The sequence below is a fragment of the Melanotaenia boesemani genome, chromosome 6, assembly GCF_017639745.1.
Source record: "Melanotaenia boesemani isolate fMelBoe1 chromosome 6, fMelBoe1.pri, whole genome shotgun sequence".
NCBI classification, from domain to species: domain Eukaryota; kingdom Metazoa; phylum Chordata; class Actinopteri; order Atheriniformes; family Melanotaeniidae; genus Melanotaenia; species Melanotaenia boesemani.
This window is the reverse complement of record NC_055687.1, coordinates 5,226,320-5,233,181: the sequence shown is the minus strand read 5'-3', so window position 1 is coordinate 5,233,181 and position 6,862 is coordinate 5,226,320.

Genomic DNA, 6,862 nt, shown 5'->3' with positions numbered 1-6,862 from the left:
TTGCTTATGTATTTAGTAACTCAAGAGCATTAGCGGTTTCCAGACATTAGCACAGTAGTCGACAACGGGCTACAGCCAAAAATATTTAGCCTGCCAGAAAGGTCCAGCTGGAGAGGAGGAGAAACAGGGGAGGGTGGAACATCAGAGTAGAGAAACTACTTGTTTATTGGTGAATGTTTTGCTCCCAGTTTTAGTGATAAACACAACACAGCTCTTATAGTTCCAGGAGACTCTCATGTCTGCTTCACACCACTGCTGGGTAAAGTGAAGGTAACTAACCCTGAAATAAATCCAAAAGACGGAACAATGAGAAAAATAACTTTATTTTTGTTGTTTTTCTCTGTATTTGTTTATTTTGTTTTCCTTGCTGTGTGCATGCATGCATGTGAAATTTATTCATACCCGTCTATTAATATGGTGGGTAATATGAAATGGTCAAATTCGGAATACGAACATTTTAAGAATAAGAAAACCTTTATTAGTTCCTCAGTGGAAATTTCCTATAAAGACGAGAGCCACAGCTGAACTGGTGTAAACACACTATGGTTACACCCAAAAATGGCAAATTACTCAATCCTGTGTATTGATGACATTGGTCCTCATTCTCTATTATGCATTTGTACAGTTAAACCTACAGGTAGGCCCAAAAGTATTTGATCAAATCAAATCAAACACAATGGGCCTGGTAAATTAAAGCTGACTATAGTATACATACCTACAAATAAATAATGGCAGCAGCGATTTATGGGTCAAATATAAGTTTCAGTTTTATCCTTGGGAGCTACTTTCTAGGAAAATGATTCTGTGTTGTCCTGATTTGCATATTGTATGGTGTATGGCATGTCACCTGTATGTGTGTGTGTGTGTGTCTGTGATGTGACATTTTTCCTTGGCTGCAGACTACCTGACCCTGCCCAGCTCCAACCTTCAGCACCTTAGAAAACCGACAAGAGAAAAATGAAAAGAGGCAGAAGTTTTCTCTTGGAAGAAAGGGGTTAAAGCAAAGGTTAGGATACGTTGGCTATGGCTCTAACTGATAATAAGCAACTGACAACTAGCTAATGACATTCCCTCATTCCTGAGGGGTGTGATATGAAGAAAGTTAGATGTAACAGAATTATGCAAAATTTGAATAACTGTTTAATAGTAAAAGCAAATTTAGGTTGTCAAGAAGGTCCCTGCTTGCCAGTTGATCTATGATCAGTCAAAACGGTAAATCACCAATTGAGCAATGATTTAAAAAGCGTTTTTACCAACTGTTTGTATCCAAATCTGCAGTTTAGATCTAAAAGTTTGCATTATTCTACTTTGAGTAACAGCAGTAATTAAACTTATACTGTTACTTATGGGGTGATTCTCTGTTTGCAGCAACATTGTGACTTCATGGCCTTTGAAAAAAAAAAAAACAAGTAATGTTTTATGTTTTTAATATTTTGTTACTACACTGACATGTTTAACATTAAGAAATGCATAGTGGTCAAGCTCAGGAGTGGATAAAATGATAATTACAGGTATTCTTCTTAAACATAGTCTCTGAATGTGTTCCACCCTGTTAGGGACATTTACATATGGACCACAAATAGTTTAACATGTTGATCAATGTTGACTTTTTCTTATAAAGACTATGTCCCTTTTGCTAATATAATATGTTTTATTCTTTAAATTGTAACAGATAATTTAGTTATGAATAGTATTTGCCTCTATTATTAAAAAGAGAGAATTATTTTAACTCATTTTTACTGACAACATGGAAAATATTGGTAGTTTAAAAAACTTTTACTTATATGTGTATTTAATGTTCCTCACTTCCTAATATGGTGCAACAAGATTTACAGTCTTCAATGTTTTTAGTAAAAAAATTTTTTAAAAAACTCCTTACTAACAGGGTGGAATGGAACATAACAGGGTGGAAAATATTTGTTCCCAATTCCAAATTCTGATGATTTTCCTCATTGTCCTGCATTTTGCCATCTGAAATGACAGGTATTACAAGGATTGGTGATAGGTCTTGGGCTGACTCCGTTGCCACCTCTTTCTGTATTTCTCTGTTTTTGCTTTTTGTTTTGCCAGGAGAGCTGTAAGTTTTTCTATTTCTCTTTCCAGTCTTTGTTTATTCCTTTTTTTCTGACGTTGACCTAACTTTCTTTGCCTATAACAGAAAAGAAATCAAAAGACATAATTAACATGCAGTTGGATTCCTATGTTTTAAGAATAGAAAAATTTAACTTACTCTAACAAATAATCCTGTAGAGATCAGAGCTCAAACCTTGAATATTCAGCAGGTGAAGGGCCTGTTGGCGTATCGGGGGTATTGGGTGATTCGGGTGGAGAAGGTATCGCTGCAGTAGCCTTTTCCCTGGTTTCTGCCTCTCTCTTTCTTTCCCTCCACTTTTTCCTCTGGGCACGCTTTTCTCGCTCAGTGAGGTCTGCAATTCTTTTTTTTTTTCCTGTCTCCTTGTCTCGCTCCCATTTTTTTCTTTCTTTTTGAAGGTATCTGGCTCTCCTCTCTGGGTCTGCATCACGCTTTGCCCTGTACCGACGCTGTATTTCTGCTGCACTAAGCGCTGGTGCCATTTCCTAACAGATATTTATAATTTCATCATTTATTCAACAAACCAATTTTTCAACAATGTTTTCTATTGCATTACCCTGTATTATAGTGTAAAATTATGTATATGGGTAGATAGTTATGTGTGTGTAATTACATATGTACACACACGTATACACACACGTGTGTGGGTGTGTGTGTACATATATATAATGTTAAAAGACACACAAATATCTATAAATATGAAGTAAATAATGTTAATAACATTAAACTATAATTATAATTATGACTCTCCACCCTAATTTCCACCCTGTTAGGTCCATAGACCTAACAGGGTGGAACCTAACAGGGTGGAAATTTTTTAGCTAATCTAGCTGTAGCTCTTTAACTGATCAGCATTTAGCTAGCTAACCCTTAACAGAATAACACACCTTTAATAACTGAATTTAAGATGTGTTTTTTAATTTTCTGCTGGATAAACATTTTTCATTGTTTACAATAACAGGGTGGAACTTTAAGAGTGCCTCATACAGGTCTAACATGTTAAAGATAAAAAAAAAGTAAAGAGAGAGTTACAGTTAAGCTTTCCTTTTTTTTCCACAGTTGAATTCCCACCAAAACCAAATGATGTCACTCCCTGTAACAGGGTGGAAAATTACTACAGGGACATGTAGAAAATGAAGGAACTAGCAAATAAAAAATATAGTTTCACCAGATTCAAGTGTATAACAAAATAAAGTTTAGTCTAGTTTATCAAGTTATGAAAAGAAATATATATCTATATATAATTTAATGGCCTACACTTCTTGAGGAAATTGATTACATTGCACTGCGGACACATAGAAACAGAGTGTGTTTGTCACCAAAAAAGTGTGCAAAATAAAAACTAATATCTGAAATACATTTTATTTATGTTTAAATGATGGCAAACACTTAAGTGCATAACCAAAGTACTTTGTTGTAAATATTTTGAACATTTTAGAAAAAATCAGGGCAGGACAAACATGTGGACATTAACTGATGCCACAAAAAAAGAATCACCCTTATGGCAACATGTAAAGCAGCAGGGATGAAAAAGAATAGTTTGGTAGTGATTTTTAAACATTGCTCAGGCATCCACATCCTTTTCCTTACGGATAAATATTGGCTTGATGGCCATTCAGAAGGATGGTCTTAGGCCACAACGTGGAAAAACTGTTTCCCTAACAACAGACCCTGACATCACTGCAACACGTCTGCTCAATCAGGCTGTTTTAAAAAATGAAGGAATTTAACAAGGATGTAAAAGATGGACCTTTCCTTCTTCTGTTTCCGGATGGCACAGAGGTCAATAATATTCCTGGGACACAAAGACGATTTACCCTTGAAGCCAAATCAAAGGATCTACTTTAAGAGGGACTCTGAAGAAGGTAAGCTGGGATGTTTGTGTGGAGTTTGCTTTTCTTTGTCCTCTAAGGAATGGTGCTGGGGCTAAATGCAAATGAATTACAACAGATAATAAAATTTTATTTTTTAAGCAGAGGTTCTTCACTGCATTCATTTTTCTATTTGATTATGATTTACCATTTACAATATTATAAGTGCATTTCCTCCCATCCTCAATTTCCACACTATAACAAATCATTTTTTCATCAATACACTGTACACAAGCAGATAAATATAAACTCTTTATTTAGTAGTGGACCAAACTTCAACAGAAGCTGGTACGCATATTTAAAGCTATTACTGTAGGAGGAATTCCAGTTGTAGTTCATGGAGAACCAACAGGTTCCTCTTAACATTTAAACAGAAATCATCTGCCAACGTCAGAAAACAATGCAGGAGACCTGAAGTTCATGTATGGAAATTGATTGTTATCATCTGTTTGTCAGATCTAGGAAGTCTGTCTCTGTTCCCACTATTGTGATACAAAGGTTGAAAGATTTAATCACAATAATAACCTTCATCTGTCCTTTACATATTTACATATTTTTATTTAGTAGTGGTGCAAAAAAAAAAAAAAAAAAAAAAAAAAGAAATAGTAGGTTTGGTGATTTGCCCTCAGCAATGATATAAGTATGTGCTTTATATTATTCCTTTGAATCGGCTATTTTGTTACATTTATAACAACATTTTTATATGAAACTAATACTCAAAGTTATTATGAATGCATGTATTTTGACTCTCTTACTTTTAACTCTTGACACAAATTAGATGTTCTACAAAGCTGGAACTGCATGTTTATGCATTTATGTTTGATTGCATCTATACTGTGTGCACATAATGTTTTCACTCCGCAGAAACTACACCAACCTGTTTGAACACATTGTGATTGATAAAGTTGACATTGAAGATCCTGCTCCTAACAAAAAGAAAGATCTGCCCTCAGAAGAGCTTGTGGTAGTAGTTTAGGCATTTGTATTCAATTAACCAGCATCAAATATTTTTTTTTTATTATTATATTGTTTTTATTCATTAGAATGTAGCAAATTGATATTGCTGTTTAGTTTTTCTCATAGTAAACTTCCTTTTTCTTTAGATCCTGGAAGCAGAATCTGAGAAATCTTTGCAAAATATAATTTTGCAAAACAGCACCATGTTCCAAACTGCTGGATGCCTCCGAGGTGTGAAGACTTGTGAGAAGCAAGCTTTCGTGGAGGAGTACCTCAGATGGTACATTATTGACAGAAACCACAGTGCCATCCAATGGTAATTAATAACCTGTCAGCCATTAATTATCAAAAATATGATGTAGTGTTTAGAACTAATCCAAATTTCTAAGCTCATTTCTCATTATGAAACCAGCATCGCTCATTAAAAGAGCCACTGACATTGTGAAACCTTCATATATCTATTAAAATACTGATTAATTAGCATCCCTGTGATAATGTGAACGATTAGAAATTATTACCTGTCCAGACATCAAAGTTAACTGGCTTTTTTCCTTTAAATTCTTATTTCTTTTTTTTTCTTTTTAATATACTTTATGTTGATACCTTTTTGTTTTGTCCCCTTCTCGTATAATCATAAATAAAAGAATAAATGCAAATCCTTAGTGTTTCTATCCTTAATAGATTCAAAGATAGACTGTCGAGTCTTCATTTTTTTGCACTGCAGCAGCTTTCCAGTGTTCTGGTCCCAGTTTTATGCTTCTCTGCCAAAGTCCTGAATGCTTCCGAACTGGAGAACATGTTCCAACCAGATTTCAAACCAGAAGGGAGCAAGAGGCGGCAGAAGGAGGGCAAAACACTTGGCTTTTGGATAGATTATCTCCTTGATTCTGAAGGTTTGTATATACTGTTTCTTTTCTTATTCAAAATGTTGTGTTTATAAATCTTAGTTTTTAGTTTTAATAAAAGGAAAGCAGATATAAGGAAATAAATTTTCATTAATAACAATGCACTATGTGACCTTTAATCGTTTCTCTTTGGGCTCCAAATACAATCACCTCAGTTTTGTTCTTGTTTAACTGAAGAAAGTTTAGACACATCCAGTCATTAATCTCCTCAATGGATTTACCAAGAGCCTCTTAAGGGCCTCAGTCGTGTCATCTGCGTAGCTATGGTAACTTATGTTGTTGTTCTTCATGACCTGTGCCAGTGGGAGCATGTAGATGTTAAACAGAAGTGGACCCAGGATGGACCCTTGGGTGTAAAGATGTAAAGTTACCTATTGACACAAAGTACTTTCTATTCTCTAAACAAGATTGAAACCAGTGTAGCGCATGTGAGGAACCTGGTGGTAAAAGATGGGCGGAGGCAACTTATCCCCTCAGGATCACAATATTTATTAAGAAGATGTATATAAAACAAAAAAATACAAACCAGTAAGGGGACCACTCCAGTGATGACAGCTGCAAAAAAAGAAAAAAAGGAAAGGCAGGTGGGATGAAGGGTCCAGGGTCAGGCCCGACCCTAACTTTGTCCCTCTGACACTCAACAAAAAGAACATGCAATAAAAAGCCGTTAAATCAGCTAAAAGTAAAAGACCTGCATTCCAGGGAACACGCACGGATTAATAAAAGTAAAACAGGGACGAGTAGAACGGGTGACGGCCTGCACCACCCCACACTCTGTCCTGCCCGCTGTCACCACTGCAAGGCCTCCAACACAAACTACTGGTCTGGCAGCTAAAACCAGTGTCCTGAGAGGAAAAAAACAACAATACAGACGTTATTAGTTTAAAATAAATAAAAAAAAACAACAAAAAGTAGTACTAAAATAAAATTATTTCAAGATGGATGCAGAGCTGGGAAAGTAGGTAAGTACTGGAATTTTGCTTAAATTAACTGAAAAGTCTAATTTATTTCTGGGCACTCATTAATTTGTGTGAATG